General features: G+C 41.7%; 6 non-coding genes and 24 pseudogenes across 6 annotated transcripts; 28 read left to right on the top strand and 2 right to left on the bottom strand.

Annotated features, from left to right (window-relative positions):
* Positions 1 to 68: 68 nt before the first annotated feature.
* On the top strand, positions 69 to 186 carry LOC142127996 (5S ribosomal RNA; annotated as a pseudogene).
* Positions 187 to 477: 291 nt separating this feature from the next.
* Positions 478 to 596, top strand: LOC142127961 (5S ribosomal RNA; annotated as a pseudogene).
* Positions 597 to 684: 88 nt separating this feature from the next.
* On the top strand, positions 685 to 803 carry LOC142127980 (5S ribosomal RNA). The gene has a single exon (XR_012685480.1). It is a non-coding gene; the product is annotated as a 5S ribosomal RNA (ribosomal RNA).
* Positions 804 to 895: 92 nt separating this feature from the next.
* On the top strand, positions 896 to 1,014 carry LOC142127994 (5S ribosomal RNA; annotated as a pseudogene).
* Positions 1,015 to 1,701: 687 nt separating this feature from the next.
* Positions 1,702 to 1,820, top strand: LOC142128009 (5S ribosomal RNA; annotated as a pseudogene).
* Positions 1,821 to 1,902: 82 nt separating this feature from the next.
* LOC142128020 (5S ribosomal RNA) lies at positions 1,903 to 2,021 on the top strand (annotated as a pseudogene).
* Positions 2,022 to 2,112: 91 nt separating this feature from the next.
* LOC142128005 (5S ribosomal RNA) lies at positions 2,113 to 2,231 on the top strand. The gene has a single exon (XR_012685485.1). It is a non-coding gene; the product is annotated as a 5S ribosomal RNA (ribosomal RNA).
* Positions 2,232 to 2,314: 83 nt separating this feature from the next.
* LOC142128002 (5S ribosomal RNA) lies at positions 2,315 to 2,432 on the top strand (annotated as a pseudogene).
* Positions 2,433 to 2,723: 291 nt separating this feature from the next.
* Positions 2,724 to 2,842, top strand: LOC142127956 (5S ribosomal RNA; annotated as a pseudogene).
* An 89-nt stretch (positions 2,843 to 2,931) lies between these two features.
* On the top strand, positions 2,932 to 3,050 carry LOC142127982 (5S ribosomal RNA). Its single transcript, XR_012685482.1, has one exon. It is a non-coding gene; the product is annotated as a 5S ribosomal RNA (ribosomal RNA).
* A 92-nt stretch (positions 3,051 to 3,142) lies between these two features.
* On the top strand, positions 3,143 to 3,260 carry LOC142127968 (5S ribosomal RNA; annotated as a pseudogene).
* Positions 3,261 to 3,351: 91 nt separating this feature from the next.
* Positions 3,352 to 3,470, top strand: LOC142127951 (5S ribosomal RNA). The gene has a single exon (XR_012685471.1). It is a non-coding gene; the product is annotated as a 5S ribosomal RNA (ribosomal RNA).
* Positions 3,471 to 3,560: 90 nt separating this feature from the next.
* LOC142127992 (5S ribosomal RNA) lies at positions 3,561 to 3,679 on the top strand (annotated as a pseudogene).
* An 89-nt stretch (positions 3,680 to 3,768) lies between these two features.
* LOC142127948 (5S ribosomal RNA) lies at positions 3,769 to 3,887 on the top strand (annotated as a pseudogene).
* Positions 3,888 to 3,972: 85 nt separating this feature from the next.
* Positions 3,973 to 4,091, top strand: LOC142127972 (5S ribosomal RNA). Its single transcript, XR_012685473.1, has one exon. It is a non-coding gene; the product is annotated as a 5S ribosomal RNA (ribosomal RNA).
* Positions 4,092 to 4,383: 292 nt separating this feature from the next.
* Positions 4,384 to 4,501, top strand: LOC142127987 (5S ribosomal RNA; annotated as a pseudogene).
* Positions 4,502 to 4,590: 89 nt separating this feature from the next.
* On the top strand, positions 4,591 to 4,709 carry LOC142127984 (5S ribosomal RNA; annotated as a pseudogene).
* Positions 4,710 to 4,799: 90 nt separating this feature from the next.
* Positions 4,800 to 4,918, top strand: LOC142127977 (5S ribosomal RNA). Its single transcript, XR_012685477.1, has one exon. It is a non-coding gene; the product is annotated as a 5S ribosomal RNA (ribosomal RNA).
* A 90-nt stretch (positions 4,919 to 5,008) lies between these two features.
* LOC142128001 (5S ribosomal RNA) lies at positions 5,009 to 5,127 on the top strand (annotated as a pseudogene).
* An 89-nt stretch (positions 5,128 to 5,216) lies between these two features.
* Positions 5,217 to 5,335, top strand: LOC142127950 (5S ribosomal RNA; annotated as a pseudogene).
* Positions 5,336 to 5,427: 92 nt separating this feature from the next.
* LOC142127952 (5S ribosomal RNA) lies at positions 5,428 to 5,546 on the top strand (annotated as a pseudogene).
* A 93-nt stretch (positions 5,547 to 5,639) lies between these two features.
* Positions 5,640 to 5,758, top strand: LOC142128015 (5S ribosomal RNA; annotated as a pseudogene).
* A 485-nt stretch (positions 5,759 to 6,243) lies between these two features.
* LOC142127970 (5S ribosomal RNA) lies at positions 6,244 to 6,361 on the top strand (annotated as a pseudogene).
* A 289-nt stretch (positions 6,362 to 6,650) lies between these two features.
* Positions 6,651 to 6,759, top strand: LOC142127971 (5S ribosomal RNA; annotated as a pseudogene).
* Positions 6,760 to 6,852: 93 nt separating this feature from the next.
* On the top strand, positions 6,853 to 6,970 carry LOC142128013 (5S ribosomal RNA; annotated as a pseudogene).
* Positions 6,971 to 7,451: 481 nt separating this feature from the next.
* On the top strand, positions 7,452 to 7,569 carry LOC142128023 (5S ribosomal RNA; annotated as a pseudogene).
* A 276-nt stretch (positions 7,570 to 7,845) lies between these two features.
* On the top strand, positions 7,846 to 7,963 carry LOC142128012 (5S ribosomal RNA; annotated as a pseudogene).
* A 292-nt stretch (positions 7,964 to 8,255) lies between these two features.
* LOC142127955 (5S ribosomal RNA) lies at positions 8,256 to 8,373 on the top strand (annotated as a pseudogene).
* Positions 8,374 to 8,478: 105 nt separating this feature from the next.
* On the bottom strand, positions 8,479 to 8,597 carry LOC142127989 (5S ribosomal RNA; annotated as a pseudogene).
* A 301-nt stretch (positions 8,598 to 8,898) lies between these two features.
* LOC142127957 (5S ribosomal RNA) lies at positions 8,899 to 9,016 on the bottom strand (annotated as a pseudogene).
* Between the last annotated feature and the right edge of the window lie 4,934 nt (positions 9,017 to 13,950).

A 13,950-nucleotide genomic window follows, 5' to 3' on the forward strand; every position in this document is an offset into this window, starting at 1 on the left:
TCTTGTTCCTGCTTCCTTCATTGCTGGTGTTGAGATGTATAAGAGATGTAGGTCAGTAGGCAAGCAATACCTACAGTCAACCACCCTGAACATGCCCAATCTCGTCTGATCTTGGAAGCTAAACAGTGCTGGGCCTGGTTAGTACTTGAATGGGAGACCACCTAGGAATACCAGGTGCTGTAGGTTTTTTTTTTCATTTTTTTTTCTCTCTTGTTCCTGCTTCCTTCAATGTTGGTGTTGAGATGTATAAGAGATGTAAGGCAGTTGGCGAGCAATACCTACAGCCACACCGCCCTGAACAAGCCTGATTTTGGAAGCTAAGCAGGCCCGGGCCCGGTTTCTACTTGGATGGGAGGCCACCTGGGAATAACCGGTGCTGTAGGTTTTTTTTTTTCCGTTATTTTTTTTCTCTTGTTCCTTATTCCTTCAATGCTGGTGTTGAGATGTATAAGAGATGTTGGTCAGTAGGCAAGCCATACCTACTGCCACACCACCCTGAACAAGCTCTATCTCGTCTGATTATGGAAGCTAAGCAGGGTTGGGCCTGGTAAGTACTTGGATGGGAGAACACCTGGGAATTCCAGGTGCTGTAAGTTTTTTTTTTCGTTTTTTTTCTCCTTGTTCCTGCTTCCTTCAATGCTGGTGTTGAGATGTATAAGAGATGTAGGTCAGTAAGCAAGCAATACCTACAGCCACACCACCCTGAACAAGCCCAATATCATCTGATCTTGGAAGCGAAGCAGGGCCGGGCCTGGTTAGTACTTGGATGGGAGACCACCTGGGAATACCAGGTGCTGTAGGTTTTTTTTTTTTCGTTTTTTTTTCTCTCTTGTTCCTGCTTCCTTCAATGCTGGTGTTGAGATGTATAAGAGATGTAGGTTAGTAAGCAAACAATACCTACAGCCACACCACCCTGAACAAGCCCAATCTCGTCTGATCTTGGAAGCTATGCAGAGCCAGGCCTGGTTAGTACTTGGATGGGAGACCACCTGGGAATACCAGGTGCTGTAGGTTTTTTTTTTATCGTTTTTTTTTCTCTCTTGTTCCTGCTTCCTTCAATGCTGGTGTTGAGATGTATAAGAAATGTAGGTTAGTAGGCAAACAATACCTACAGTATACACCACCCTGAACAAGATCAATCTCGTCTGATCTTGGAAGCTAAACAGGACCGGGCCTGGTCAGTACTTCAATTGGAGACCACCTAGGAATACCAGGTGCTGTAGGTTTTTTTTTTTCGTTTTTTTTTCTCTCTTGTTCCTGCTTTCTTCAATGCCGGTGTTGAGATGTATAAGAGATGTAGGTCAGTAGGAAAGCAATACCTACAGCCACACCACCCTGAACAAGCCTGATCTTGGAAGCTAAGCAGTGCCAGGCCTGTTTAGTACTTGGATGGGGGACCACCTGGGAATACCAGGTGCTGTAGGATTTTTTTTTTCGTTTTTTTTTCTCTCTTGTTCCTGCGTGCTTCAATGCTGGTGTTGAGATGTATAAGAGATGTAGGTCAGGAGGCAAGCAATACCTACAGTAAACCACCCTGAACAAGCCTGATTTTGGAAGCTAAGCAGGCCCGGGCCTGGTTTGTATTTGGATGGGAAACCACCTGGGAATACCAGGTGCTGTAGGTTTTTTTCTCTCTTGTTCCTGCTTCCTTCAATGCTGCTGTTGAGATGTATAAGAGATGTAGGTTAGTAATCAAACAATACCTACAGCCACACCACCCTGAACAAGCCCAATCTCGTCTGACCTTGGAAGTTAAGCAGGGCCGGGCCTAGATAGTATTTCAATGGGAGACCACCTGGGAATACCAGTTGCTGTAGGTTTTTTTTTTTTTCCATCTTGTTCCTGCTTCCTTCATTGCTGGTGTTGAGATGTATAAGAGATGTAGGTCAGTAGGCAAGCAATACCTACAGCCACACCACCCTGAACAAGCCCAATCTTGTCTAATCTTGGAAGCAAAGCAGGGCCGGGCCTGGTTAGTACTTGAATGGGAGAACACCTGGGAATACCAGGTGCTGTAGGTTTTTTTCTTTCGTTTTTTTTTCTCTCTTGTTCCTGCTTCCTTCAATGCTGCTGTTGAGATGTATAAGAGATGTAGGTTAGTAATCAAACAATACCTACAGCCACACCACCCTGAACAAGCCCAATCTCGTCTGATCTTGGAAGTTAAGCAGGGCCGGGCCTAGATAGTACTTCGATGGGAGACCACCTGGGAATACCAGGTGCTGTAGGTTTTTTTTTTTTTTCCCTCTTGTTCCTGCTTCCTTCATTGCTGGTGTTGAGATGTATAAGAGATGTAGGTCAGTAGGCAAGCAATACCTACAGTCAACCACCCTGAACATGCCCAATCTCGTCTGATCTTGGAAGCTAAACAGTGCTGGGCCTGGTTAGTACTTGAATGGGAGACCACCTAAGAATACCAGGTGCTGTAGGTTTTTTTTTTCATTTTTTTTTCTCTCTTGTTCCTGCTTCCTTCAATGTTGGTGTTGAGATGTATAAGAGATGTAAGGCAGTTGGCGAGCAATACCTACAGCCACACCGCCCTGAACAAGCCTGATTTTGGAAGCTAAGCAGGCCCGGGCCCGGTTTCTACTTGGATGGGAGGCCACCTGGGAATAACCGGTGCTGTAGGTTTTTTTTTTTCCGTTATTTTTTTTCTCTTGTTCCTTCTTCCTTCAATGCTGGTGTTGAGATGTATAAGAGATGTTGGTCAGTAGGCAAGCCATACCTACTGCCACACCACCCTGAACAAGCTCTATCTCATCTGATTATGGAAGCTAAGCAGGGTTGGGCCTGGTAAGTACTTGGATGGGAGAACACCTGGGAATTCCAGGTGCTGTAAGTTTTTTTTTTCGTTTTTTTTTCTCCTTGTTCCTGCTTCCTTCAATGCTGGTGTTGAGATGTATAAGAGATGTAGGTCAGTAAGCAAGCAATACCTACAGCCACACCACCCTGAACAAGCCCAATATCATCTGATCTTGGAAGCGAAGCAGGGCCGGGCCTGGTTAGTACTTGGATGGGAGACCACCTGGGAATACCAGGTGCTGTAGGTTTTTTTTTTTTCGTTTTTTTTTCTCTCTTGTTCCTGCTTCCTTCAATGCTGGTGTTGAGATGTATAAGAGATGTAGGTTAGTAAGCAAACAATACCTACAGCCACACCACCCTGAACAAGATCAATCTCGTCTGATCTTGGAAGCTAAATAGGACGGGCCTGTTCAGTACTTCAATGGGAGACCACCTAGGAATACCAGGTGCTGTAGGTTTTTTTTTTTCGTTTTTTTTTCTCTCTTGTTCCTGCTACCTTCAATGCTGGTGTTGAGATGTATAAGAGATGTAGGTCAGCAGGTAAGCAATACCTGCAGCCAAACCGCCCTGAAAATGCCCGATCTCATCTGATCTTGGAAGCTAAGCAGGCACGGGCCTGGTTAGTACTTGAATGGGAGACCACCTGGGAATACCAGGTGCTGTAGGTTTCTTTTTTCATTTTTTTTTCTCTCTTGTTCCTGCTTCCTTCAATGCTGGTGTTGAGATGTATAAGAGATGTAGGTCAGTAGGCAAGTAATACCTACAGCCACACCACCCTGAACAAGCCCAATCTCGTCTGATCTTGGAAGCTAAGCAGAGCTAGGCCTGGTTTGTATTTGGATGGGAGACCACCTGGGAATACCAGGTGCTGTAGGTTTTTTTTTCTGTATTTTTTCTCTCTTGTTCCTGCTTCCTTCAATGCTGGTGTTGAGATGTACAAGAGATGTAGGTCAGTAGGGAAACAATACCTACAGCCACACCACCCTGAACAAGCCCAGTTTCGTCTGATCTGGGAAGCGAAGCAGGGCCGAGCCTGGTTAGTAATTGGATGGGAGACCACCTGGGAATACCAGGTGCTGTAGGTTTGTTTTTTTTTTTTCTCTCTTTTTCCTGCTTTCTTTAATGGCAATGTTGAGATGTATAAGAGATGTAGGTAAGTAGGCAAGCAATACCTACCGCCACACCACCCTGAACAAGCCCAATCTCATCTGATCTTGGAAGTTAAGCAGGGCCAGGCCTGGTTAGTACTTGGATGGGAGACCACCTGGGAATACCAGGTGCTGTAGGTTTTTTTTTTTCGTTTTTTTTTCTCTCTTGTTCCTGCTTTCTTCAATGCCGGTGTTAAGATGTATAAGAGATGTAGGTAGGTAGGAAAGCAATACCTACAGCCACACCACCCTGAACAAGCCTGATCTTGGAAGCTAAGCAGTGCCAGGCCTGTTTAGTACTTGGATGGGGGACCACCTGGGAATACCAGGTGCTGTAGGATTTTTTTTTTTCGTTTTTTTTTCTCTCTTGTTACTGCGTGCTTCAATGCTGGTGTTGAGATGTATAAGAGATGTAGGTCAGGAGGCAAGCAATACCTACAGTAAACCACCCTGAACATGCCCAATCTCATCAGATCTTGGAAGCTAACCAGGGCCGGACCTGGTTAGTACTTGGATGGGAGACCACCTGGGAATACCAGGTGCTGTAGGTTTTTTTCTTTTTTTTTTTTCTCTCTTGTTCCTACTTCCTTTAATGCTGATGTTGAGATGTATAAGAGATGTAGGTTAGTAGGCAAATAATACCTACAGCCACACCACCCTGAACAAGCCCAATCTCATCTGATCTTGGTAGCTAAGCAGGGCCGGTCCTGGTAAGTACATGGATGGGAGACCACCTGGGAATTCCAGGTGCTGTAGGTTTTTTTTTTTCGTTTTTTTACTCTCTTGTTCCTGCTACCTTCAATGCTGGTGTTGAGATGTATAAGAGATGTAGGTCAGCAGGTAAGCAATACCTGCAGCCAAACCGCCCTGAAAATGCCCGATCTCATCTGATCTTGGAAGCTAAGCAGGCCCGGGCCTGGTTAGTACTTGATTGGGAGACCACCTGGGAATACCAGGTGCTGTAGGTTTCTTTTTTCATTTTTTTTTCTCTCTTGTTCCTGCTTCCTTCAATGTTGGTGTTGAGATGTATAAGAGATGTAGGTCAGTAGGCAAGTAATACCTACAGCCACACCACCCTGAACAAGCCCAATCTCGTCTGATCTTGGAAGCTAAGCAGGGCTAGGCCTGGTTGGTATTTGGATGGGAGACCACCTGGGAATACCAAGTGCTGTAGGTTTTTTTTTCTGTATTTTTTCTCTTTTGTTCCTGCTTCCTTCAATGCTGGTGTTGAGATGTATAAGAGATGTAGGTCAGTAGGGAAGCAATACCTACAGCCACACCACCCTGAACAAGCCCAGTCTCGTCTGATCTGGGAAGCGAAGCAGCGCCGAGCCTGGTTAGTAATTGGATGGGAGACCACCTGGGAATACCAGGTGCTGTAGGTTTGTTTTTTTGTTGTTTTTTTTCTCTCTTTTTCCTGCTTTCTTTAATGCCAATGTTGAGATGTATAAGAGATGTAGGTAAGTATGCAAGCAATACCTACCGCCACACCACCCTGAACAAGCCCAATCTTGTCTGATCTTGGAAGCTAAGCAGGGCCAGGCCTGGTTAAGACTTGGATGGGAGACCACCTGGGAATACCAGGTGCTGTAGGTTTTTTTTTTTTCGGTTTTTTTTTCTCTCTTGTTCCTGCTTCCTTCAATGCTGGTGTTGAGATGTATAAGAGATGTAGGTTAGTAAGCAAACAATACCTACAGCCACACCACCTTGAACAAGATCAATCTCGTCCGATCTTGGAAGCTAAGCAGGACCGGGCCTGGTCAGTACTTCAATGGGAGACCACCTAGGAATACCAGGTGCTGTAGGTTTTTTTTTTTCGGTTTTTTTTCTCTCTTGTTGCTGCTTTCTTCAATGCCGGTGTTGAGATGTATAAGAGATGTAGGTCAGTAGGCAAGCAATACCTACAGCCACACCACCCTGAACAAGCCCAATCTTGTCTGATCTTGGAAGCTAAGCAGGGCCGGGCCTGGTTAGTACTTTGATGGGAGAACACCTGGGAATGTGCTTTAGGTTTTTTTTTTTCTCTCTTGTTCCTGCTTCCTTCAATGCTGGTGTTGAGATGTATAAGAGATGTAGGTCAGGAGGCAAGCAATACCTACAGCCACACTACCCTGAACAAGCCTGATCTTGGAAACTAAGCAGTCCCAGGCTTGGTTAGTACTTGGATGGGGGACCACCTGGGAAAACCAGGTGCTGTAGGTTCTTTTTTTTTGGTTTTTTTTCTCTCTTGTTCCTGCGTGCTTCAATGCTGGTGTTAAGATGTATAAGAGATGTAGGTCAGTAGGCAAGCAATACCTACAGTAAACCAACCTGAACAAGCCCAATCTCATCTGATCTTGGAAGCTAATCAGGGCCGGACCTGGTCAGTACTTCGATGGGAGACCACCTAGGAATACCAGGTGCTGTAATGTTTTTTTTTCTCTCTTGTTCCTGCTTTCTTCAATGCCAGTGTTGAGATGTATAAGAGATGTAGGTCAGTAGGCAAGCAATACCTACAGCCCACACCACCCTGAGCAAGCCCTATCTTGTCTGATCTTGGATGCTAAGCAGGGCCAAGCCTGGTTAGTACTTGAATGGGAGACCACCTGGGAATACCAGGTGCTCTAGGTTTTTTTTTTCATTTTTTTTTCTCTCTTGTTCCTGCTTCCTTCAATGTTGGTGTTGAGATGTATAAGAGATGTAAGGCAGTTGGTGAGCAATACCTACAGCCACACCGCCCTGAACAAGCCCGATTTTGGAAGCTAAGCAGGCCCGGGCCTGGTTTGTACTTGGATGGGAGGCCACCTGGGAATACCAGGTGTTGTAGGTTTTTTTTGTTTTCGGTATTTTTTCTCTCTTGTTCCTGCTTCCTTCAATGCTGGTGTTTAGATGTATAAGAGATGTATTTCAGTAAGCAAGCAAAACGTACAGTCAACCACCCTGAACATGCCCAATCTTGTCTGATCTTGGAAGCTAAGCAGAGCCGGGCCTGGTTAGTACTTGAATGGGAGACCACCTGGGAATACCAGGTACTGTAGGTTATTTTTTTCATTTTTTTTTCTCTCTTGTTCCTTCTACCTTCAATGTTGGTGTTGAGATGTATAAGAGATGTAGGGCAGTAGGTAAGCAATACCTACAGCCATACCGCCCTGAACAAGCCTGATTTTGGAAGCTAAGCAGTGCCAGGCCTGGTTAGTACTTGGATGTGGACGACCTGGAAATACCAGGTGCTGTAGGTTTTTTTTTTTCGTTTTTTTTTCTCTCTTGTTCCTGCGTGCTTCAATGCTGGTGTTGAGATGTATAAGAGATGTAGGTCAGTAGGCAAGCAATACCTACAGCCGCACCACCCTGAACAAGCCCAATCTTGTCTGATCTTGGAAGCTAAGCAGGGCCGGGCCTGGTTAGTACTTTGATGGAGACCACCTGGGAATGTGCTGTATTGTTTTTTTTTCTCTCTTGTTCCTGCTTCCTTCAATGCTGGTGTTGAGATGTATAAGAGATGTAGGTCAGGAGGCAAGCAATACCTACAGTAAACCACCCTGAACATGCCCAATCTCATCTGATCTTGGAAGCTAACCAGGGCCAGGCCTGGTCAGTACTTTGATGGAAGACCACCTAGGAATACCAGGTGCTGTAGGTTTTTTTTTCTCTCTTGTTCCTGCTTTCTTCAATGCCGGTGTTGAGATGTATAAGAGATGGAGGTCAGTAGACAAGCAATACCTACAGCCACACCACCCTGAAAGAGCCTAATCTTGGAAGCTAAGCAGGGCCAGGACTGGTTAGTACTTGGATGGGAGACCACCTGGGAATACCAGGTGCTGTTTGTATTTTTTTTCGTTTTTTTTCTCTCTTGTTTCTGCTTCCTTCAATGCTGGTGTTTAGATGTATAAGAGATGTAGGTCAGTAGGCAAGAAATACCTACAGTCAACCACCCTGAACATGCCCAATCTCGTCTGATCTTGGAAGCTAAGCAGAGCTGGGCCTGGTTAGTACTTGAATGGGAGAACACCTGGGAATTCCAGGTTCTGTAGGTTTTTTTTTTTGTTTTTTTTTTCTCTCTTGTTCCTGCTTCCTTCAATGTTGGTGTTGAGATGTATAAGAGATGTAGGTTAGTAGGCAAGCAATACCTACAGCCACACCGCCCTGAACAAGCCTGTTCTTGGAAGCTAAGCAGGCCTGGGCCTGGTTAGTACTTGGATGGGAGACCACCTGGGAATACCAGGTACTGTAGGGTTTTTTTTTAGTTTTTTTTTAACTTTCTTGTTCCTGCTTCCTTCAATGCTGGTGTTGAGATGTATAAGAGATGTAGGTCAGTAGGCAAGCAATACCTACAGCCACAACACTCTGAAGAAGCCCAATCTTGTCTGATTTTGGAAGCTAAGCAGGGCAGGCCTGCTTAGTACTTGGATGGGAGACCACCTGGGAATACCAGGTGCTGTAGGTGTTTTTTTTAGGTATTGTTTGCCAACTAACCTACATCTCTTATACATCTTAACACCAGCATTGAAGGTAGCAGGAACAAGAGAGAACAAAAAACGAAAAAAAAAAAAACCTACAGCACCTGGTATTCCCAGGTGGTCTCCCATCCAAGTACTAACCAGGCCTGGGCCTGCTTAGCTTCCAAGATCAGAAGGGATTGGGCTTGTTCAGGGCGGTGTGGCTGCAGGTATTGCTTCTCTGCTGACCTACATCTCTTATACATCTCAACACCAGCATTGAAGGAAGCAGGAACAAGAAAGTTAAAAAAACGGAAAACAAAAACATGTACAGCACCTGGTATTCCCAGGTGGTCTCCCATCCAAGTACTAACCAGGCCGGCCCTGGTTAGCTTCCAAGATCAGGCAAGATTGGGCATGTTCAGGGTGGAATACTGTAGGTATTGCTTGTCTACTGACCTGCATCTCTTATACATTTCAACACCAGCATTGAAGGAAGCAGGAACAAGAGAGAAAAAAACCTAAAAAAAAAAAACCTACAGCACCTGGTATTCCCAGGTGGTCTCGCATCCAAGTACTAACCAGGCCCAGCACTGCTTAGCTTTCAAGATCAGATGAGATTGGGCTTGTTCAGGGTGGTGTGCTGTGGTTATTGCTTGCCTACTGACCTACATCTCTTATACATCTCAACACCAGCATTGAAGCACGCAGGAACAAAAGAGAAAAAAAAACGAAAAAAAAAACAACCTAAAGCACCTGGTATTTCCAGGTGGTCCACATCTCATTGTTTCCAAGAGAAAGGGAGACCGGAGTGTAAAAAAGCGTTGTTTTTGGACGGCAATGAAGAAATGACTATGTTTTGCGATTTCTCCTGCTCAGAAAGACTTAGAAAGTTGATAATTGTGGGCAATGTTAGAAATGTCATGAGAAACAAGAATTATGTAAAAGAATTGATGTAAGTCATTGTTTCCAAGAGAAAGGGAGACAGGAGTGTAAAAAAGCGTTCTTTTTGGACGGCAATGAAGAAATGACTATGTTATGCGATTTCTCCTGCTCAGAAAGACTTAGAAAGTTGATAATTGTGGGCAATGTTAGAAATGTCATGAGAAACAAGAATTATGTAATGACTTACATCAATTCTTTTACATAATTCTTGTTTCTCATGACATTTCTAACATTGCCCACAATTATCAACTTTCTAAGTCTTTCTGAGCAGGAGAAATCGCAAAACATAGTCATTTCTTCATTGCCGTCCAAAAACAACGCTTTTTTACACTCCGGTCTCCCTTTCTCTTGGAAACAATGACTTACATCAATTCTTTTACATAATTCTTGTTTCTCATGACATTTCTAACATTTCCCACAATTATCAACTTTCTAAGTCTTTCTGAGCAAGAGAAATCGCAAAACAGTCATTTCTTCATTGGCGTCCAAAAACAACGCTTTTTTACACTCCTGTCTCCCTTTCTCTTGGAAACAATGACTTACATCAATTCTTTTACATAATTCTTGTTTCTCATGACATTTCTTACATTGCCCACAATTATCAACTTTCTAAGTATTTCTGAGTAGGAGAAATCGCAAAACATAGTCATTTCTTCATTGGCGTCCAAAAACAACGCTTTTTTACACTCCTGTCTCCCTTTCTCTTGGAAACAATGACTTACATCAATTCTTTTACATAATTCTTGTTTCTCATGACATTTCTTACATTGCCCACAATTATCAACTTTCTAAGTATTTCTGAGCAGGAGAAATCGCAAAACATAGTCATTTCTTCATTGCCGTCCAAAAACAAAGCTTTTTTACACTCCTGTCTCCCTTTCTCTTGGAAACAATGACTTACATCAATTATTTTACATAATTCTTGTTTCTCATGACATTTCTAACATTGCCCACAATTATCAACTTTCTAAGTCTTTCTGAGCAGGAGAAATCGCAAAACATAGTCATTTCTTCATTGCCGTCCAAAAACAACGCTTTTTTACACTCCGGTCTCCCTTTTTTTGGAAACAATGACTTACATCAATTCTTTTACATAATTCTTGTTTCTCATGACATTTCTAACATTGCCCACAATTATCAACTTTCTAAGTCTTTCTGAGCAAGAGAAATCGCAAAACAGTCATTTCTTCATTGCCGTCCAAAAACAACGCTTTTTTACACTCCGGTCTCCCTTTCTCTTGGAAACAATGACTTACATCAATTCTTTTACATAATTCTTGTTTCTCATGACATTTCTTACATTGCCCACAATTATCAACTTTCTAAGTATTTCTGAGCAGGAGAAATCGCAAAACATAGTCATTTCTTCATTGCCGTCCAAAAACAAAGCTTTTTTACACTCCTGTCTCCCTTTCTCTTGGAAACAATGACTTACATCAATTATTTTACATAATTCTTGTTTCTCATGACATTTCTAACATTGCCCACAATTATCAACTTTCTAAGTCTTTCTGAGCAGGAGAAATCGCAAAACATAGTCATTTCTTCATTGCCGTCCAAAAACAACGCTTTTTTACACTCCGGTCTCCCTTTTTTTTGGAAACAATGACTTACATCAATTCTTTTACATAATTCTTGTTTCTCATGACATTTCTAACATTGCCCACAATTATCAACTTTCTAAGTCTTTCTGAGCAAGAGAAATCGCAAAACAGTCATTTCTTCATTGCCGTCCAAAAACAACGCTTTTTTACACTCCGGTCTCCCTTTCTCTTGGAAACAATGACTTACATCAATTCTTTTACATAATTCTTGTTTCTCATGACATTTCTAACATTGCCCACAATTATCAACTTTCTAAGTCTTTCTGAGCAGGAGAAATCGCAAAACATAGTCATTTCCTCATTGGCGTCCAAAAACAACGCTTTTTTACACTCCTGTCTCCCTTTCTCTTGGAAACAATAACTTAAATCAATTCTTTTACATAATTCTTGTTTCTCATGACATTTCTTACATTGCCCACAATTATCAACTTTCTAAGTCTTTCTGAAAAGGAGAAATCGCAAAACATAGTCATTTCTTCATTGCCGTCCAAAAACAACGCTTTTTTACACTCCTGTCTCCCTTCTCTTGGAAACAATGACTTACATCCATTCTTTTACATAATTCTTGTTTCTCATGACATTTCTTACATTGCCCACAATTATCAACTTTCTAAGTCTTTCTGAGCAGGAGAAATCGCAAAACATAGTCATTTCTTCATTGCCGTCCAAAAACAACGCTTTTTTACACTCCTGTCTCCCTTTCTCTTGGAAACAATGACTTACATCAATTCTTTTACATAAATCTTGTTTCTCATGACATTTCTAACATTGCCCACAATTATCAACTTTCTAAGTCTTTCTGAGCAGGAGAAATCGCAAAACAGTCATTTCTTCATTGCCGTCCAAAAACAACGCTTTTTTACACTCCTGTCTCCCTTTCTCTTGGAAACAATGACTTACATCAATTCTTTTACATAATTCTTGTTTCTCATGACATTTCTAACATTGCCCACAATTATCAACTTTCTAAGTCTTTCTGAGCAAGAGAAATCGCAAAACAGTCATTTCTTCATTGCCGTCCAAAAACAACGCTTTTTTTACACTCCGGTCTCCCTTTCTCTTGGAAACAATGACTTACATCAATTCTTTTACATAATTCTTGTTTCTCATGACACTTCTAACATTGCCCACAATTATCAACTTTCTAAGTCTTTCTGAGCAGGAGAAATCGCAAAACATAGTCATTTCTTCATTGCCGTCTAAAAACAACGCTTTTTTACACTTCTGTCTCCCTTTCTCTTGGAAACAATGACTTACATCAATTCTTTAACATAATTCTTGTTTCTCATGACATTTCTTACATTGCCCACAATTATCAACTTTCTAAGTCTTTCTGAGCAGGAGAAATCGCAAAACATAGTCATTTCTTCATTGCCGTCCAAAAACAACGCTTTTTTACACTCCTGTCTCCCTTTCTCTTGGAAACAATGACTTACATCAATTCTTTTACATAATTCTTGTTTCTCATGACATTTCTAACATTGCCCACAATTATCAACTTTCTAAGTCTTTCTGAGCAAGAGAAATCGCAAAACAGTCATTTCTTCATTGCCGTCCAAAAACAACGCTTTTTTACACTCCGGTCTCCCTTTCTCTTGGAAACAATGACTTACATCAATTCTTTTACATAATTCTTGTTTCTCATGACATTTCTAACATTGCCCACAATTATCTACTTTCTAAGTCTTTCTGAGCAGGAGAAATCGCAAAACATAGTCATTTCTTCATTGCCGTCTAAAAACAACGCTTTTTTACACTCCTGTCTCCCTTTCTCTTGGAAACAATGACTTACATCAATTCTTTTACATAATTCTTGTTTCTCATGACATTTCTAACATTGCCCACAATTATCAACTTTCTAAGTCTTTCTGAGCAAGAGAAATCGCAAAACAGTCATTTCTTCATTGCCGTCCAAAAACAACGCTTTTTTACACTCCGGTCTCCCTTTCTCTTGGAAACAATGACTTACATCAATTCTTTTACATAATTCTTGTTTCTCATGACATTTCTAACATTGCCCACAATTATCAACTTTCTAAGTCTTTCTGAGCAAGAGAAATCGCAAAACATAGTCATTTCTTCATTGCCGTCCAAAAACAACGCTTTTTTACACTCCTGTCTCCCTTTCTCTTGGAAACAATGACTTACATCAATTCTTTTACATAATTCTTGTTTCTCATGACATTTCTAACATTGCCCACAATTATCAACTTTCTAAGTCTTTCTGAGCAAGAGAAATCGCAAAACATAGTCATTTCTTCATTGCCGTCCAAAAACAACGCTTTTTTACACTCCTGCCTCCCTTTCTCTTGGAAACAATGACTTACATCAATTCTTTTACATAATTCTTGTTTCTCATGACATTTCTAACATTGCCCACAATTATCAACTTTCTAAGTCTTTCTGAGCAAGAGAAATCGCAAAACAGTCATTTCTTCATTGGCGTCCAAAAACAACGCTTTTTTACACTCCTGTCTCCCTTTCTCTTGGAAACAATGACTTACATCAATTCTTTTACATAATTCTTGTTTCTCATGACATTTCTAACATTGCCCACAATTATCAACTTTCTAAGTCTTTCTGAGCAAGAGAAATCGCAAAACATAGTCATTTCTTCATTGCCGTCCAAAAACAACGCTTTTTTACACTCCTGTCTCCCTTTCTCTTGGAAACAATGACTTACATCAATTCTTTTACATAATTCTTGTTTCTCATGACATTTCTAACATTGCCCACAATTATCAACTTTCTAAGTCTTTCTGAGCAAGAGAAATCGCAAAACAGTCATTTCTTCATTGGCGTCCAAAAACAACGCTTTTTTACACTCCTGTCTCCCTTTCTCTTGGAAACAATGACTTACATCAATTCTTTTACATAATTCTTGTTTCTCATGACATTTCTAACATTGCCCACAATTATCAACTTTCTAAGTCTTTCTGAGCAGGACAAATCGCAAAACAGTCATTTCTTCATTGCCGTCCAAAAACAACGCTTTTTTACACTCCTGTCTCCCTTTCTCTTGGAAACAATGACTTA

Source organism: Mixophyes fleayi, unplaced genomic scaffold, assembly GCF_038048845.1.
Source record: "Mixophyes fleayi isolate aMixFle1 unplaced genomic scaffold, aMixFle1.hap1 Scaffold_2957, whole genome shotgun sequence".
Taxonomy (NCBI): Eukaryota; Metazoa; Chordata; class Amphibia; order Anura; family Limnodynastidae; genus Mixophyes; species Mixophyes fleayi.